This window comes from Pinus tabuliformis, chromosome 4_2 (genome assembly GCF_031772625.1).
Source record: "Pinus tabuliformis cultivar Carrire ecotype Pingquan chromosome 4_2, CPIR1, whole genome shotgun sequence".
Lineage (NCBI taxonomy): Eukaryota > Viridiplantae > Streptophyta > Pinopsida > Pinales > Pinaceae > Pinus > Pinus tabuliformis.
The window spans coordinates 803018274-803040005 of NC_142304.1; the positions used below are offsets into that span (position 1 = coordinate 803018274).

A 21732-nucleotide genomic window follows, 5' to 3' on the forward strand; every position below is an offset into this window, starting at 1 on the left:
TATATCGGAGGCTACAACTATATATGAATGTGACTGATCGGACACATTTGAATAACTAATAATATACCTGAAAGGAGATGTGATTATCTGTGATTATCTCTTGGACTGAATTCAGTTTCCTTTGTGTCTGCGGATTGCAAAAGATGAATGCATAAATGCCCGTTCCGTAATTAAACAACCTGCATCGTTAACGAAGACAGACCGTGCAATCAACTAAATTCAATTAAATATGGATCACAAATTTGTTACTCTACAGATATAATGGGATCGTAACCACTAACCCAGCCCTGGAAAACAAACCACAGGGTCATCTAAACACTATCACAAGGCTGGAAAACAAACCTACAACCTATATCGTTAACGAAGACAGACAATTCAATTAATTAAATATGGATCACAAATTTGTTACTCCGCAGATACAATGGGATCGTAACCACTAAACAGCCCTGGAAAACAAACCACAGGGTCATCTAAACACTATCACAGGGCTAGAAAACAAACTGCTAGGTCATCTAGTCATTTGTTCCAAGTACAAGTTGGGTCTCTATTTCTAGATGCAATATAGTTATGGAACTGCACTGAAAAGATTTTAAAATTAGAGAAAGGAGAATATTTCAGAATTTAGGTCCTAAATATCAAAATTCAAGTCGAATTTCCTATAAAACTCTAAACGCAAACAAGTTTGTTTTTCATTCAATCTAACTTAACTTCCTTATAGTATAAGACCAAAAAACCAGTATGTAAGTACCTTGATGTCGAACGTATGGAAAGTCCTCGTTGCAGTAGGCCTGAAATTCATTGGATGATGGCTGCCGAAGGTATGGAAAGTCCACGTCGCAGCAGCCCTGAAATTCATTGGATGATAGCTCCCGGGGTGGTAGATTTGGCCGTTCCTTCCTGTTTACAAAAATTTAAACCATCAAAAAACATTACAAAAAGGGGATGAATTGAAAATAATGGAAGACATGTGTTTAAAACTCACTGTAAAGGCATCATTTAACCATCGACAGTCACTCCATATTCTTCTCTACCACAGAATCTGCTCTCTCTCTCAGACTCACAGACATGAACATCACAATCACAAACAAATCACATTAACACACTACGCTACACAAACACAAACACATCACATTAACAAACACAAATACATCACAAACACAAATATATCACTGAGCGCGCTCCACAAACACATCACAATGACAGAGTAAACACATCACAATAACAGAGTAGTGAAAGACACAGCCCCTCTTGTAGCATTCTCTGCTAGAACACAATAGTTGAACCAATCGTCATCGCACTGCAATTCCAAACAAGTGGAAAACATCAGCATTATATACATGATCAGTACCATTTATAACCACAATGTGGTTATAAATACATCTGAAGCTGCAACTATATATGAACGTGACCAATGGGACACATTTGAATAACTAATAATATACATGAAAGGAGATGTGATTATCGGTGATTATCTCTTGACTGATTTCAGTTTCCTTTGTGTCTGCAGATTGGAAAAGATGAATGCATAAATGCCTGTTCCGTAATTAAACAACCTGCATCGTTAACAAAGACAGACCATGCAATCAATTAAATTCAATTAAATATGGATCACACATTTGTTACTCCAAATTTGTTACTCCGCAGATACAATGGGATCGTAATCACTAACCCGGCCTTGGAAAACAAATCGTAGGGTCATCTGAACACTATCAAAGGGCTGGAAAACAAACCGCTAGGTCATCTGGTCACTTGCTCTAAGTACGAGTTGGGTCTCTATTTCTAGATGCAATATAGTTATGGAACTGCAATGAAAAGATTTTAAAATTAGAGTAAGGAGAATATTTCAAAATTTAGGTCCTAAATATCAAAATTCAACTCGAATTTCCTATAAAACTCTAAACACAAACAAGCTTGTTTTTCATTCAATCTAACTTAACTTCCTTATAGTAGAAGACCAAGAAACTAGTATGTCAATACCTTGCTGCCGAACGTATGGAAACTCCTCGTTGCAGCAGCCCTGAAATTCATTGGATGATAGCTGTCGAACGTATGGAAAGTCCTCGTTGCAGCAGCCCTGAAATTCATTGGATGATAGCTCCCGGGGTGGTAGATTTGGCTGTTCCTTCCTGTTTAAAAAAATTTAAACCATCAAAAAAACATTACAAAAAGGGCATGAATTAAAAATAATGGAAGCCATGTGTTTAACACTCACTGTAAAGGCATCATTTAACCATCAACAGTCACTCCATATTCTTCTCTGCCACAGAGTCTGCTCTCTCTCTCTGACTCACAGACATGAACATCACAATCACAAACACATCACATTGACACACTACACTACACAAACACAAACACATCACATTAACAAACACAAATACATCACTGAGCGCGCTCCACAAACACATCACGATGACAGAGTAAACACATCACAATAACATAGTAGTGAAAGAGAGAGCCTCTCTTGTAGCATTCTCTGCTAGAACCCAATAGTTGAACCAATCGTCATCGCACTGCAATTCCAAACAAGTGGAAAACATCAGCATTATATACATGATCAGTACCATTTATAACCACAATGTGGTTATAAATACATCTGAGGCTACAACTATATATGAATGTGACCGATGGGACACATTTGAATAACTAATAATATACCTGAAAGGAGATGTGATTATCTTTGATTATCTTTTGGACTGATTTCAGTTTCCTTTGTGTCTGCAGATTGCAAAAGATGAATGCATAAATGCCTGTTCTGTAATTAAACAACCTGCATTGTTAACGAAGACAGACCGTGCAATCAATTAAATTCAATTAAATATGGATCACAAATTTGTTACTCTACAGATACAATGGGATCGTAACCACTAACCCAACCGTGGAAAACAAACCACAGGGTCATCTAAACACTATCACAGGGCTGGAAAACAAACCTACAACCTACATCGTTAACGAAGACAGACCGTGCAATCAATTAAATATGGATCACAAATTTGTTACTCCGCAGATATAATGGGATCATAACCACTAAACAGCCCTGGAAAACAAACCAAAGGGTCATCTAAACACTATCACAGGGCTGGAAAACCGCTAGCTCATCTAGTCATTTATTCTAAGTACGAGTTGGGTCTCTATTTCTAGATGTAATATAGTTATGGAATTGCACTGAAAAGATTTTAAAATTAGAGTAAGGAGAAAATTTCAGAATTTAGGTCCTAAATATCAAAATTCAAGTCGAATTTCCTATAAAACTCTAAACACAAACAAGTTTGTTTTTCATTCAATCTAACTTAACTTCCTTATAGTAGAAGACCAAAAAAACAATATGTAAATACCTTGTTGCCGAACGTATGGAAAGTCCTCGTTGCAGCAGCCCTGAAATTCATTGGATGATAGCTCCTGGGACGATAGATTTGGCTGTTCCTTCCTGTTTACAAAAATTTAAACCATCAAAAAGCATTACAAAAAGGGGATGAATTAAAAATAATGGAAGACATGTGTTTAACACTCACTGTAAAGGCATCATTTAACCATCAACGGTCACTCCATATTCTTCTCTGCCACAGAATCTGCTCTCTCTCTCAGACTCACAGACATGAACATCAGATCACAAACACATCACATTGACACACTACACTACACAAACACAAACACATCACATTAACAAACACAAATACATCACAAACACAAATATATCACTGAGCGTGCTCCACAAACACATCACAATGACAGAGTAAACACATCACAATAACGGAGTAGTGAAAGAGAGAGCCTCTCTTGTAGCATTCTCTGCTAGAACCCAATAGTTGAACCAATCATCATCGCACTGCAATTCCAAACAAGTGGAAAACATAAGCATTATATACATGATCAGTACCATTTATAACCACAATGTGGTTATAAATACATCTGAAGCTGCAACTATATATGAATGTGACCGATGGGACACATTTGAATAAATAATAATATACCTGAAAGGAGATGTGATTATCTGTGATTATCTCTTGGACTGATTTCAGTTTCCTTTGTGCCTGCAGATTGCAAAAGATGAATGCATAAATGCCTGTTCCGTAATTAAACAACCTGCATCGTTAACAAAGACAGACCATGCAATCAATTAAATTCAATTAAAAATGGATCACAGATTTGTTACTCCGCAGATACAATGGGATCGTAATCACTAACCCAGCCCTGGAAAAAAAACCGCAGGGTCATCTGAACACTATCACAGGGCTGGAAAACAAACCGCTAGGTCATCTGCTCATTTGTTCTAAGTACGATTTGGGTCTCTATTTCTAGATGCAATATAGTTATGGAATTGCACTAAAAAGATTTTAAAATTAGAGTAAGGAGAATATTTCAGAATTTAGGTCCTAAATATCAAAATTCAAGTCGAATTTCCTATAGAAATCTAAACACAAAAAGGTTTGTTTTTAATTCAATCTAACATAACTTCCTTATAGTAGAAATCCAAAAACTCAGTATGTCAATACATAAACAGTATGTAAATACCTTGCTGCCGAACGTATGGAAAATCCTCATTGCAGCAGCCTTGAAATTCATTGGATGATAGCTCCCGGGGCGGTAGATTTGGTTGTTCCTTCCTGTTTACAAAAATTTAAACCATCAAAAAACGTTACAAAAAGGGCATGAATTAAAAATAATGGAAGACATGTCTTTAACACTCACTGTAAAGACATCATTTAACCATCAACAGTCACTCCATATTCTTCTCTACCACAGAGTCTGTTGTCTCTCTCAGACTCACAGACATGAACATCACAATCACAAACACATCACATTGACACACTACGCTACACAAACACAAACACATCACATTGACAAACACAAATACATCACTGAGCGCGCTCCACAAACACATCACGATGACTGAGTAAACACATCACAATAACAGAGTAGTGAAAGAGAGAGCCTCTCTTGTAGCATTCTCTGCAGAACCCAATAGTTGAACCAATCGTCATCGCACTGCAATTCCAAACAAGTGGAAAACATCAACATTATATACATGATCAGTACCATTTATAACCACAATGTGGTTATAAATACATCTGAAGTTGCAACTATATGTGAATGTGATCGAGGCGACACATTTGAATAACTAATAATATACCTGAAAGGAAATGTGATTATCTGTGATTATCTCTTGGACTGATTTCAGTTCCCTTTGTGTCTGCAGATTGCAAAAGATGAATGCATAAATGCCTGTTCCGTAATTAAACAACCTGCATCATTAACGAAGACAGACCGTGCAATCAATAAAATACAGATCACAAATTTGTTACTCCGCAGATACAATGGGATCGTAACCACTAACCCAGCCCTAGAAAACAAACCACAGGGTCATCCGAACACTATCACAGGGCTGGAAAACACACCACTAGGTCATCTGGCCATTTCTTCTAAGTACGAGTCGGGTCTCTATTTCTAGATACAATATAGTTATGGAACTGCACTGAAAAGATTCTAAAATTAGAGTAAGGGGAATATTTCAGAATTTAGGTCCTAAAGATCAAAATTCAAGTTGAATTTCCTATAAAACTCTAAACACAAACAAGTTTGTTTTTCATTCAATCTAACTTAACTTCCTTATAGTATGAAGACCAAAAAACCAGTATGTAGATACCTTGTCGCCGAACGTATGAAAAGTCCTCCTTGCAGCAGCCCTAAAATTCATTGGATGATAGCTCCTGGGGCAGTAGATTTAGCTGTTCCTTCCTGTTTACAAAAATTTAAACCATCAAAAAACATGACAAAAAGGGGATGAATTAAAAATAATGGAAGACATGTGTTGAACACTCACTATAAAGGCATCATTTAACCATCAACAGTCACTCCATATTCTTCTCTGCCACAGAGTCTGCTCTCTCTCTCAGACTCACAGACATGAACATCACAATCACAAACACATCACATTGACACACTACACAACACAAACACAACCACATCACATTAACAAACACAAATAATCACTGAGCGCACTCCACAAACACATCACGATGGCAGAGTAAACACATCACAATAACAGAGTAGTGAAAGAAATAGCCTATCTTGTAGCATTCTCTGCTAGAACCCAATAGTTGAACCAATCGTCATCGCACTGCAATTCCAAACAAGTGGAAGACATCAACATTATATACATGATCAGTACCATTTATAACCACAATGTGGTTATAAATACATCTGAAGCTGCAACTATATATGAATGTGACCGATCGGACACATTTGAATAACTAATAATATACCTAAAAGGAGATGTGATTATCTGTGATTATCTCTTGGACTGATTTTAGTTTCCTTTGTGTTTGCAGATTGCAAAAGATGAATGCATAAATGCCCGTTCCGTAATTAAACAAGCTGCATCGTTAACGAAGACAGACCGTGCAATCAATTAAAATTCAATTAAATATGGATCACAAATTTGTTACTCTACAGATACAATGGGACCGTAACCACTAACCCAGCCGTGGAAAACAAACCACAGGGTCATCTAAACACTATCACAGGGCTCGAAAACAAACCTACAACCTGCATTGTTAACGAAGACAGACCGTGCAATCAATTAAATATGGATCACAAATTTGTTACTCCGCAGATATAATGGGATCGTAACCACTAAACAGCCCTGGAAAACAAACCAAAGGGTCATCTAAACACTATCACAGGGCTGGAAAACAAACCGCTAGCTCATCTAGTCATTTGTTCTAAGTACGAGTTGGGTCTCTATTTCTAGATGTAATATAGTTATGGAATTGCAGTGAAAAGATTTTAAAATTAGAGTAAGGAGAAAATTTCAGAATTTAGGTCCTAAATATTAAAATTCATGTCGAATTTCCTATAAAACTCTAAACACAAACAAGTTTGTTTTTCATTCAATCTAACTTAACTTCCTTATAGTTGAAGACCAAAAAAACAATATGTAAATACCTTGTTGCCAAACGTATGGAAAGTCCTCTTTGCAGCAGCCCTGAAATTCATTGGATGATAGCTCCTGGGCCGATAGATTTGGGTGTTCCTTCCTGTTTACAAAAATTTAAACCATCAAAAAACATTACAAAAAGGGGATGAATTAAAAATAATGGAAGACATGTGTTTAACACTCACTGTAAAGGCATCATTTAACCATCAACAGTCACTCCATATTCTTCTCTGCCACAGAATCTGCTCTCTCTCTCAGACTCACAGACATGAACATCAGATCACAAACACATCACATTGACACACTACACTACACAAACACAAACACATCACATTAACAAACACAAATACATCACAAACACAAATATATCACTGAGCGCGCTCCACAAACACATCACAATGACAGAGTAAACACATCACAATAACAGAGTAGTGAAAGAGAGAGCCTCTCTTGTAGCATTCTCTGCTAGAACCCAATAGTTGAACCAATCATCATCGCACTGCAATTCCAAACAAGTGGAAAACATCAGCATTATATACATGATCAGTACCATTTATAACCACAATGTGGTTATAAATACATCTGAAGCTGCAACTATATGTGAATGTGACCGAGGCGACACATTTGAATAACTAATAATATACCTGAAAGGAAATGTGATTATCTGTGATTATCTCTTGGACTGATTTTAGTTTCCTTTGTGTCTGCAGATTGCAAAAGATGAATGCATAAATGCCTTTTCCGTAATTAAACACCCTGCATCGTTAACAAAGAGAGACCGTGCAATCAATAAAATACAGATCACAAATTTGTTACTCTGCAGATACAATGGGATCATAACCACTAACCCAGCCCTAGAAAACAAACCACAGGGTCATCCGAACACTATCACAGGGCAGGAAAACAAACCACTAGGTCATCTGGTCATTTCGTCTAAGTACGAGTTGGGTCTCTATTTCTAGATACAATATAGTTATGGAACTGCACTGAAAAGATTTTAAAATTAGAGTAAGGGGAATATTTCAGAATTTAGGTCCTAAAGATCAAAATTCAAGTTGAATTTCCTATAAAACTCTAAACACAAACAAGTTTGTTTTTCATTCAATCTAACTTAACTTCCTTATAGTAGAAGACCAAAAAACCAGTATGTAGATACCTTGCCGGCGAACGTATGAAAAGTCCTCCTTGCAGTAGCCCTGAAATTCATTCGATGATAGCTCCCGGGGCAGTAGATTTAGCTGTCCCTTCTTGTTTACAAAAATTTAAACCATCAAAAAACATGACAATAAGGGATGAATTAAAAATAATGGAAGACATGTGTTTAACACTCACTATAAAGGCATCATTTAACCATCAACAGTCACTCCATATTCTTCTTTGCCACAGAGTCTGCTCTCTCTCTCAGACTCACAGACATGAACATCACAATCACAAACACATCACAATGACACACTACGCTACACAAACACAAACACAGCACATTAACAAACACAAATACATCACTTAGCGCGCTCCACAAACACATCACGATGACAGAGTAAACACATCACAACAACAGAGTAGTGAAAGAGAGAGCCTCTCTTGTAGCATTCTCTACTAGAACCCAATAGTTGAACCAATCGTCATCGCACTGTAATTCCAAACAAGTGGAAAACATCAGCACTATATACATGATCAGTTCCATTTATAACTACAATGTGGTTATAAATATATCTGAGGCTGTAACTATATATGAATGTGACCGATCGGACACATTTGAATAACTAATAATATACCTGAAAGGAGATGTGATTATCTGTGATTATCTCTCGGACTGATTTCAGTTTCCTTTGTGTCTGCAGATTGCAAAAGATGAATGCATAAATGCTCGTTCCGTAATTAAACAACCTGCATCATTAACGAAGACAGACCGTGCAATCAACTAAATTATATAAGATATGGATCACAAATTTGTTACTCTACAGATACAATGGGATCGTAACCTAACCCAGCCCTGGAAAACAAACCACAGGGTCATCTAAACACGATCACAAGGCTGGAAAACAAACCTACAACCTGCATCGTTAACGAAGACAGACAGTGCAATCAATTAAATATGGATCACAAATTTGTTAATCCGCAGATATAATGGGATCGTAACCACTAAACATCCTTGGAAAACAAACCACAGGGTCATCTAAACACTATCACAGGGCTAGAAAACAAACCGCTAGGTCATCTGGTCATTTGTTCTAAGTACGAGTTGGGTCTCTATTTCTAGATGCAATATAGTTATGGAACTGCACTGAAAAGATTTTAAAATTAGAGAAAGGAGAATATTTCAGAATTTGAACCATCAAAACACATTACAAAAAGGGGATGAATTAAAAATAATGGAAGACGTGTTTAAAACTCACTGTAAATGCATCATTTAACCATCAACAGTCACTCCATATTCTTCTCTACCACAGAATCTGAACTCTCTCTCAGACTCACAGACATGAACATCACAATCACAAACACATCACATTGACACACTACTCTACACAAACACAAACACATCACATTAACAAACACAAATACATCACAAACACAAATATATCACTGAGCGCGCTCCACAAACACATCACAATGACAAGTAAACACATCACAATAACAGAGTCGTGAAAGACAGAGCCCCTCTTGTAGCATTCTTTGCTAGAACCCAATAGTTGAACCAATCGTCATCGCACTGCAATTCCAAACAAGTGGAAAACATCAACATTATATACATGATCAGTACCATTTGTAACCACAATGTGGTTATAAATACATCTGAAGCTGCAACTATATATGAACGTGACCAATGGGACACATTTGAATAACTAATAATATACATGAAAGGAGATGTGATTATCTGTGATTATCTCTTGGACTGATTTCAATTTCCTTTGTGTCTGCAGATTGCAAAAGATGAATGCATAAATGCCTGTTCCGTAATTAAACAACCTGCATCGTTAACAAAGACGGACTGTGCAATCAATTAAATTCAATTAAATATGGATCACAAATTTGTTACTCCAAATTTGTTACTCCGCAGATACAATGGGATCGTAATCACTAACCCAGCCCTGGAAAACAAACCGCAGGGTCATCTAAACACTATCACAGGGCTGGAAAACAAACCGCTAGGTCATCTGGTCACTTGCTCTAAGTACGAGTTCGGTCTCTATTTCTAGATGCAATATAGTTATGGAACTGCACTGAAAAGATTTTAAAATTAGAGTAAGGAGAATATTTCAGAATTTAGGTCCTAAATATCAAAATTCAATTCGAATTTCCTATAAAACTCTAAACACAAACAAGCTTGTTTTTCATTCAATCTAACTTAACTTCCTTATAGTAGAAGACCAAAAAACTAGTATGTCAATACCTTGTTGCCGAATGTATGGAAAGTCCTCGTTGCAGCAGCCCTGAAATTCATTGGATGATAGCTGCCAAACTTATGGAAAGTCCTCGTTGAAGCAGCCCTGAAATTCATTGGATGATAGCTCCCGAAGCGGTAGATTTGGTTGTTCCTTCATGTTTACAAAAATTTAAACCATCAAAAATCATTACAAAAAGGGCATGAATTAAAAATAATGGAAGCCATGTGTTTAACACTCACTGTAAAGGCATCATTTAACCATCAACAGTCACTCCATATTGTTGCAGCAGCCCTGAAATTCATTGGATGATAGCTCCCGGGCCGGTAGATTTGGCTGTTCCTTCCTGTTTACAAAAAATTAAACCATCAAAAATCATTACAAAAAGGGCGTGAATTAAAAATAATGGAAGCCATGTGTTTAACACTCACTGTAAAGGCATAATTTAACCATCATCAGTCACTCCATATTCTTCTCTGCCACAGAGTCTGCTCTCTCTCTCAGACTCACAGACATGAACATCACAATCACAAACACATCACATTGACACACTACGCTACACAAACACAAACACATCACATTAACAAACACAAATACATCACTGAGCGCGCTCCACAAACACATCACGATGACAGAGTAAACACATCACAATAACAGAGTAGTGAAAGAGAGAGCCTCTCTTGTAGCATTCTCTGCTAGAACCCAATAGTTGAACCAATCGTCATCGCACTGCAATTCCAAACAACTGGAAAACATCAGCATTATATACATGATCAGTACCATTTATAACCACAATGTGGTTATAAATACATCTGAAGCTACAACTATATATGAATGTGACCGATGGGACACATTTGAATAACTAATAATATACCTGAAAGGAGATGTGATTATCTGTGATTATCTCTTGGACTGATTTCAGTTTCCTTTGTGTCTATAGATTGCAAAAGATGAATGCATAAATGCCTGTTCCGTAATTAAACAACCTGCATCGTTAACGAAGACAGACCGTGCAATCAATTAAATTCAATTAAATATGGATCACAAATTTGTTACTCTACAGATACAATGGGATCGTAACCACTAACCCAGACGTGGAAAACAAAACACAGTGTCATCTAAACACTATCACAGGGCTGGAAAACAAACCTACAACCTGCATCGTTAACGAAGACAGACCGTGCAATCAATTAAATATGGATCACAAATTTGTTACTCCGCATATATAATGGGATCGTAACCACTAAACAGCCCTGGATGTGATTATCTGTGATTAACTCTTGGACTGATTTCAGTTTCCTTTGTGTCTGCAAATTGCAAAAGATGAATGCATAAATGCCTGTTCCATAATTAAACAACCTGCATCGTTAACGAAGACAGACCGTGCAATCAATTAAATTCAATTAAATATGGATCACAAATTTGTTACTCTACAGATACAATGGGATCGTAACCACTAACCCAGACGTGGAAAACAAAACACAAGGTCATCTAAACACTATCACAGGGCTGGAAAACAAACCTACAACCTGCATCGTTAACAAAGACAGACCGTGCAATCAATTAAATATGGATCACAAATTTGTTACTCCGCAGATATAATGGGATCGTAACCACTAAACAGCCCAGGAAAACAAACCAAAGGGTCATCTAAACACTATCACAGGGCTAGAAAACAAACCACTAGCTCATCTAGTCATTTGTTCTAAGTACGAGTTGGGTCTCTATTTCTAGATGTAATATAGTTATGGAATTGCACTGAAAAGATTTTAAAATTAGAGTACGGAGAAAATTTCAGAATTTAGGTCCTAAATATCAAAATTCAACTCGAATTTCCTATAAACTCTAAACACAAACAAGTTTGTTTTTCATTCAATCTAACTTAACTTCCTTATAGTAGAAGACCAAAAAAACAATATGTAAATACCTTGCTGCCGAACGTATGGAAAGTCCTTGTTGCAGCAGCCATGAAATTCATTGGATGATAGATCCTGGGCCGATAGGTTTGGCTGTTCCTTCCTGTTTACAAAAATTTAAACAATCAAAAATCATTACAAAAAGGGGATGAATTAAAAATAATGGAAGACGTGTTTTACACTCACTGTAAAGGCATCATTTAACCATCAACAGTCACTCCATATTCTTCTCTGCCACAGAATCTGCTCTCTCTCAGACTCACAGACATGAACAAAAGATCACAAACACATCACATTGACACACTACACTACACAAACACAAACACATCACATTAACAAACACAAATTCATCACAAACACAAATATATCACTGAGCGTGCTCCACATACACATCACAATGAGAGAGTAAACACATCACAATAACAGAGTAGTGAAAGAGAGAGCCTCTCTTGTAGCATTCTCTGCTAGAACCCAATAGTTGAACCAATCATCATCGCGCTGCAATTCCAAACAAGTGGAAAACATAAACATTATATACATGATCAGTACCATTTATAACCACAATGTGGTTATAAATACATCTGAAGCTGCAACTATATATGAATGTGACCAATGGGACACATTTGAATAAATAATAATATACCTAAAAGGAGATGTGATTATCTGTGATTATCTCTTGGAGTGATTTCAGTTTCCTTTGGTCTACAAATTGCAAAAGATGAATGCATAAATGCCTGTTCCGTAATTAAACAACCTGCATCGTTAACAAAGACATACCATGCAATCAATTAAATTCAATTAAAAATGGATCACAGATTTGTTACTCCGCAGATACAATGGGATCGTAATCACTAACCCAGCCCTGGAAAACAAACCGCAGGGTCATCTGATCACTATCACAGGGCTGGAAAACAAACCGCTAGGTCATCTGCTCATTTGCTCTAAGCACGATTTGGGTCTCTATTTCTAGATGCAATACGGAACTGCACTCAAAAGATTTTAAAATTAGAGTAAGTAGAATATTTCAAAATTTAGGTCCTAAATATCAAAATTCAAGTCAAATTTCCTATAAAACTCTAAACACAAACAAGTTTGTTTTTTATTCAATCTAACCTAACTTCCTTATAGTAGAAATCCAAAAAATCAGTATGTAAATACATAAACCAGTATGTAAATACCTTGCTGCCGAACGTATCGAAACTCCTCGTTGCAGCAGCCTTGAAATTCATTGGATGATAGCTCCCGAGGCGGTAGATTTGGCTGTTCCTTCCTGTTTACAAAGATTTAAACCATCAAAAAACATTACAAAAAGGGGATGAATTAAAAATCATGGAAGACATGTGTTTAACACTCACTATAAAGGCATCATTTAACCATCAACAGTCACTCCATATTCTTCTCTGCCACAGAGTCTGCTCTCTCTCTCTGACTCACAGACATGAAAATCACAATCACAAACACATCACATTGACACACTACGCTACACAAACACAAACACATCACATTAACAAACACAAATACATCACAAACACAAATACATCACTGAGCGCGCTCCACAAACACATCACGAAGACAGAGTAAACACATCACAATAATAGAGTAGTGAAAGAGAGAGCTCTCTTGTAGCATTCTCTGCTAGAACCCAATAGTTGAACCAATCGCCATCGCACTGCAATTCCAAACAACCGGAAAACATCAGCATTATATACATGATCAGTACCATTTATAACCACAATGTGGTTATAAATACATCTGAACTGCAACTATATCTGAATGTGACCGAGGCGACACATTTGAATAACTAATAATATACCTGAAAGGAAATGTGATTATCTCTTGGACTAATTTCAGTTTCCTTTGTGTGTGCAGATTGCAAAAGATGAATGCAATAATGCCTGTTCCGTAATTAAACAACCTGCATCATTAACGAAGACAGACCGTGCAATCAATAAAATACAGATCACAAATTTGTTACTCCGCAGATACAATGGAATCGTAACCACTAACCCAGCCCTAGAAAACAAACCATAGGGTCATCCGAAGACTATCACAGGGCCGGAAAACAAACCACTAGGTCATCTGGTCATTTCTTCTAAGTACGAGTTGGGTCTCTATTTCTAGATACAATATAGTTATGGAAATGCACTGAAAAGATTCTAAAATTAGAGTAAGGGGAATATTTCAGAATTTAGGTCCTAAAGATCAAAATTCAAGTTGAATTTCCTATAAAACTCTAAACACAAACAAGTTTGTTTTTCATTCAATCTAACTTAACTTCCTTATAGTAGAAGACCAAAAAACCAGTATGTAGATACCTTGCCGCCGAACGTTTGAAAAGTCCTCCTTGCAGCAGCCCTGAAATTCATTGGACGATAGCTCCCGGGGCGGTAGATTTAGCTGTTCCTTCCTGTTTACAAAAATTTAAACCATCAAAAAACATTACAAAAAGGGGATGAATTAAAAATAATGGAAGACATGTGTTTAACACTCACTATAAAGGCATCATTTAACCATCAACAGTCACTCCATATTCTTCTCTACCACAGAGTCTGCTCTCTCTCTCAGACTCACAAAAATGAACATCACAATCATAAACACATCACATTGACACACTACGCTACACAAACACAAACACATCACGTTAACAAACACAAATACATCACAAACACAAATACATCACTGAGCACGCTCCACAAACACATCACGATGACAGAGTAAACACATCACAATAACAGAGTAGTGAAAGAGAGAGCCTCTCTTGTACCATTCTCTACTAGAACCCAATAGTTGAACCAATCGTCATCGCACTGCAATTCCAAACAAGTGGAAAACATCAACATTATATACATGATTAGTACCATTTATAACCACAATGTGGTTATAAATATATCTGAGGCTGCAACTATATATGAATGTGACCGATCGGACACATTTGAATAACTAATAATATACCTGAAAGGAGATGTGAATATATGTGATTATCTCTTGGACTGATTTCAATTTCCTTTGTGTCTGCAGATTGCAAAAGATGAATGCATAAATGCCCGTTCCGTAATTAAACAACCTGCATCATTAACGAAGACAGACCGTGCAATCAGCTAAATTCAATTAAATATGGATCACAAATTTGTTACTCTACAAATACGATGGGATAGTAACCACTAACCCAGCCCTAGAAAACAAACCATAGGGACATCTAAACACTATCACAAGGCTGGAAAACAAACCTACAACCTACATCGTTAACGAAGACAGACAGTGCAATCAATTAAATATGGATCACAAATTTTTTACTCCGCAGATATAATGGGATCGTAACCACTAAACAGCCTTGGAAAACAAACCACAGGGTCATCTAAACAGTATCATAAGGCTAGAAAACAAACCACTAGGTCATCTGGTCATTTGTTCTAAGTACGAGTTGGGTCTCTATTTCTAGATGCAATATAGTTATGGAACTGCACTGAAAAAGATTTTAAAATTAGAGAAAGGAGAATATTTCAGAATTTAGGTCCTAAATATCAAAATTCAACTCGAATTTCCTATAAAACTCAAAACACAAACAAGTTTGATTTTCATTCAATCTAACTTAACTTCCTTATAGTATAAGACCAAAAAACCAGTATGTAAATACCTTGTTGTCGAACGTATGGAAAGTCCTCGTTGCAGCAGCCCTGAAATTCATTGGATGATAGCTGTCGTACGTATGGAAAGTCCTCGTTGCAGCAACCCTGAAATTCATTGGATGATAGCTCCCGGGACGGTAGATTTGGCCGTTCCTTCCTGTTTACAAAAATTTAAACCATCAAAAAAACATTACAAAAAGGGGATGAATTAAAAATAATGGAAGACATGTGTTTAAAACTCATCATTTAACCATCAACAGTCACACCATATTCTTCTCTACCAAAGAATCTACTCTCTCTCTTAGACTCACAGACATGAACATCACAATCACAAACACATCACTTTAATACACTACGCTACACAAACACAAACACATCACATTAACAAACACAAATACATCACATACACAAATATATCACTGAGCGCGCTCCACAAACACATCACAATGACTGAGTAAACACATCACAATAACAGAGTAGTGAAAGACAGAGCCCCTCTTGTAGCATTCTCTGCTAGAACCCAATAGGTTAACCAATCGTCATCGCACTGCAATTCCAAACAAGTGGAAAACATCAGCATTATATACATGATCAGTACCATTTATAACCACAATGTGGTTATAAATACATCTGAAGCTGCAACTATATATGAACGTGACCAATGGGACACATTTGAATAACTAATAATATACATGAAAGGAGATTTAATTATCTGTGATTATCTCTTGGACTGATTTCAGTTTCCTTTGTGTCTGCAGATTGCAAAAGATGAATGCATAAATGCATGTTCCGTAATTAAACAACCTGCATCATTAACAAAGACAGATCGTGCAATCAATTAAATATGGATCACAAATTTGTTACTCCAAATTTGTTACTCCGCAGATACAATGGGATCGTAATCACTAACCCAGCCCTGGAAAACAAACCGCAAGGTCATCTAAACACTATCACAGGGCTGGAAAACAAACCGCTAGGTCATCTGGTCACTTGCTCTAAGTACGAGTTGGGTCTCTATTTCTAGATGCAATATAGTTATGGAACTGCACTAAAAAGATTTTAAAATTAGAGTAAGGAGAATATTTCAAAATTTAGGTCCTAAATATCAAAATTCAAGTCGAATTTCCTATAAAACTCTAAACACAAACAAGCTTGTTTTTCATTCAATCTAACTTAACTTCCTTATAGAAGACCAAAAAACTAGTATGTCTGACATACCTTGCTATCGAACGTATGGAAAGTCCTCATTGCAGCAGCCCTGAAATTCATTGGATGATAGCTGTCGAACGTATGGAAAGTCCTCGTTGCAGCAGCCCTGAAATTCATTGGATGATAGCTCCCGGGCCAATAAATTTGGCTGTTCCTTCCTGTTTACAAAAATTTAAACCATCACAAAACATTACAAAAAGGGCATGAATTAAAAATAATGGAAGCCATGTGTTTAACACTCACTGTAAAGGCATCATTTAACCATCAACAGTCACTCCATATTCTTCTCTGCCACAGAGTCTGCTCTCTCTTTCAGACTCACAGACATGAACATCACAATCACAAACACATCACATTGACACACTACGCTACACAAACACAAACGCAACATATTAACAAACACAAATACATCACTGAGCGCGCTCCACAAATACATCACGATGACAGAGTAAACACATCACAATAACAGAGTAATGAAAGAGAGAGCCTCTCTTGTAGCATTCTCTACTAGAACCCAATAGTTGAACCAATAGTTGAACCAATTGTCATCGCACTGCAATTCCAAACAAGTGGAAAACATCAGCATTATATACATGATCAGTACCAATTATAACCACAATGTGGTTATAAATATATCTGAGGCTGCAACTATATTTGAATGTGACCGATTGGACACATTTGAATAACTAATAATATACCTTAAAGGAGATGTGATTATCTGTGATTATCTCTTGGACTGATTTCAGTTTCCTTTGTGTCTGCAAATTGCAAAAGATGAATGCATAAATGCCTGTTCCGTAATTAAATAACCTGCATCGTTAACGAAGAGAGACCGTGCAATCAATTAAATTCAATTAAATATGGATCACAAATTTGTTACTCTACAGATACAATGGGATCCTAACCACTAACCCAGCCCTGGAAAACAAACCACAGGGTCATCTAAACACTATCACAGGGCTGGAAAACAAACTTACAACCTGCATCGTTAACGAAGACAGACCGTGCAATCAATTAAATATGGATCACAAATTTGTTACTCCGCAGATATAATGGGATCGTAACCATTAAACAGCCATGGAAAACAAACCAAAGGGTCATCTAAACACTATCACAGGGCTGGAAAAAAACCGCTAGCTCATCTAGTCATTTGTTCTAGGTACAAGTTGGGTCTCTATTTCTAGATGTAATATAGTTATGGAATTGCACTGAAAAGATTTTAAAATTAGAGTAAGGAGAAAATTTCGGAATTTAGGTCCTAAATATAAAAATTCAAGTCGAATTTCCTATAAAACTCTAAACACAAACAAGTTTGTTTTTCATTCAATTAACTTCCTTATAGTAAAAGACCAAAAAACCAATATGTAAATACCTTGCTGTCGAACGTATCGAAAGTCCTCGTTGCAGCAGCCCTGAAATTCATCGGATGATAGCTGCCAAAAGTATGGAAAGTCCTCGTTGAAGCAGCCCTGAAATTCATTGGATGATAGCTCTCGGGACGATAGATTTGGTTGTTCCTTCCTGTTTACAAAAATTTAAACCATCAAAAAACATTACAAAAAGGGGATGAATTAAAAATAATGGAAGACATGTGTTTAACACTCACTGTAAAGGCATCATTTAACCATCAACAGTCACTCCATATTCTTCTCTGCCACAGAATCTGCTCTCTCTCTCAGACTCACAGACATGAACATCACAATCACAAACACATCACATTGACACACTACACTACACAAACACAAACACATCACATTAACAAACACAAATATATCACTGAGCGCACTCCACAAACACATCACAATGACAGAGTAAACACATCACAATAACAGAGTAGTGAAAGAGAGAGCCTCTCTTCTAGCATTCTCTGCTAGAACCCAATAGTTGAACCAATCATCATCGCACTGCAATTCAAACAAGTGGAAAACATAAGTATTATATACATGATCAGTACCATTTATAACCACAATGTGGTTATAAATACATCTGAAGCTGCAACTATATATGAATGTGACCGATGGGACACATTTGAATAAATAATAATATACCTAAAAGAATGTGATTATCTGTGATTATCTCTTGGACTGATTTCAGTTTCCTTTGTGTCTGCAGATTGCAAAAGATGAATGCATGTTCCGTAATTAAACAACCTGCATCGTTAACAAAGACAAACCGTGCAATCAATTAAATATGGATCACAGATTTGTTACTCCAAATTTGTTACTCCGCAGATACAATGGGATCGTAATCACTAACCCAGCCCTGGAAAACAAACCGCAGCGTCATCTGATCACTATCAGAGGGCTGGAAACCAAACCGCTAGGTCATCTGCTCATTTGTTCCATGTACGATTTGGGTCTCTAATTCTAGATGCAATATAGTTATGGAACTGCACTCAAAAGATTTTAAAATTAGAGTAAGGAGAATATTTAAAAATTTAGGTCCTAAATATCAAAATTCAAGTCGAATTTCCTATAAAACTCTAAACACAAACAAGTTTGTTTTTTATTCAATCTAACTTAACTTCCTTATAGTAGAAATCCAAAAAGTCAGTATGTAAATACATAAACCAGTATGTAAATACCTTGCTGCCGAACTTATGGAAACTCCTCGTTGCAGCAGCCTTGAAATTCATTGGATGATAGCTCCCGGGGCGGTAGATTTGGTTGTTCCTTCCTGTTTACAAAAATTTAAACCATCAAAAAACATTACAAAAAGGGGATGAATTAAAAATAATGGAAGACATGTGTTTAACACTCACTGTAAAGGCATCATTTAACCATCAACAGTCACTCCATATTCTTCTCTGCCACAGAGTCTGCTCTCTCTCTCTGACTCATAGACATGAACATCACAATCACAAACACAAACACATAACATTGACACACTACGCTACACAAACACAAACACATCACATTAACAAACACAAATACATCACTGAGCGCGCTCCGCAAACACATCACGAAGACAGAGTAAACACATCACAATAATAGAGTAGTGAAAGAGAGAGCCTCTCTTGTAGCATTCTCTGCTAGAACCCAATAGTTGAACCAATCGTCATAGCACTGCAATTCCAAACAAGTGGAAAACATGAGCATTATATACATGATCAGTACCATTTATAACCACAATGTGGTTATAAATACATCTGAAGCTGCAACTATATGTGAATGTGACCAAGGCGACACATTTGAATAACTAATAATATACCTGAAAGGAAATGTGATTATCTCTTGGACTAATTTCAGTTTCCTTTGTGTGTGCAGATTGCAAAAGATGAATGCAATAATGCCTGTTCCGTAATTAAACAACCTGCATCATTAACGAAGACAGACCGTGCAATCAATAAAATACAGATCACAAATTTGTTACTCCACAGATACAATGGAATCGTAACCACTAACCCAGCCCTAGAAAACAAACCACAAGGTCATCCGAAGACTATCACAGGGCCAGAAAACAAACCACTAGGTCATCTGGTCATTTCTTCTAAGTACGAGTTGGGTCTCTATTTCTAGATACAATATAGTTATGGAACTGCAAAAGATTCTAAAATTAGAGTAAGGGGAATATTTCAGAATTTAGGTCCTAAAGATCAAAATTCAAGTTGAATTTCCTATAAAACTCTAAACACAAACAAGTTTGTTTTTCATTCAATCTAACTTAACTTGCTTATAGTAGAAGACCAAAAAACCAGTATGTAGATACCTTGCCGCCGAACGTATGAAAAGTCCTCCTTACAGCAGCCCTGAAATTCATTGGATGATAGCTCCCGGGGCGGTAGATTTAGCTGTTCCTTCCTGTTTACAAAAATTTAAACCATCAAAAAACATTACAAAAAGGGGATGAATTAAAAAAAATGGAAGACATGTCTTTAACACTCACTATAAAGGCATCATTTAACCATCAACAGTCACTCCATATTCTTCTCTGCCACAGAGTCTGCTCTCTCTCTCAGACTCACAAAAATGAACATCACAATCACAAACACATCACATTGACACACTACGCTACACAAACACAAACACATCACATTAACAAACACAAATACATCACTGAGCGCGCTCCACAAACACATCACGATGACAGAGTAAACACATCACAATAACAGAGTAGTGAAAGAGAGAGCCTCTCTTGTAGCATTCTCTACTAGAACCCAATAGTTGAACCAATCGTCATCGCACTACAATTCCAAACAAGTGGAAAACATCAGCATTATATACATGATCAGTACCATTTATAACCACAATGTGGTTATAAATATATGAGGCTGCAACTATATATGAATGTGACCGATCGGACACATTTGAATAACTAATAATATACCTGAAAGGAGATGTGATTATATGTGATTATCTCTTGGCCTGATTTCAGTTTCCTTTGTGTCTGCAGATTGCAAAAGATGAATGCATAAATGCCCGTTCCGTAATTAAACAACCTGCATCATTAACGAAGACAGACCGTGCAATCAACTAAATTCAATTAAATATGGATCACAAATTTGTTACTCTACAAATACAATGGGATAGTAACCACTAACCCAGCCCTGGAAAACAAACCATAGGGTCATCTAAACACTATCACAAGGCTCGAAAACAAACCTACAACCTACATCGTTAACGAAGACAGACAGTGCAATCAATTAAATATGGATCACAAATTTT

At 36.7% G+C, this 21732-nt stretch overlaps 1 long non-coding RNA gene across 1 annotated transcript; it reads right to left on the reverse strand.

Moving 5' to 3' along the window:
• Nucleotides 1-67: 67 nt before the first annotated feature.
• Nucleotides 68-1763, reverse strand: LOC149172109 (uncharacterized). Its single transcript, XR_016259604.1, has 3 exons — nt 983-1763; nt 749-897; nt 68-127 (listed from the first exon to the last, which is right to left on the reverse strand). It is a non-coding gene; the product is annotated as an uncharacterized LOC149172109 (long non-coding RNA).
• Between the last annotated feature and the right edge of the window lie 19969 nt (nt 1764-21732).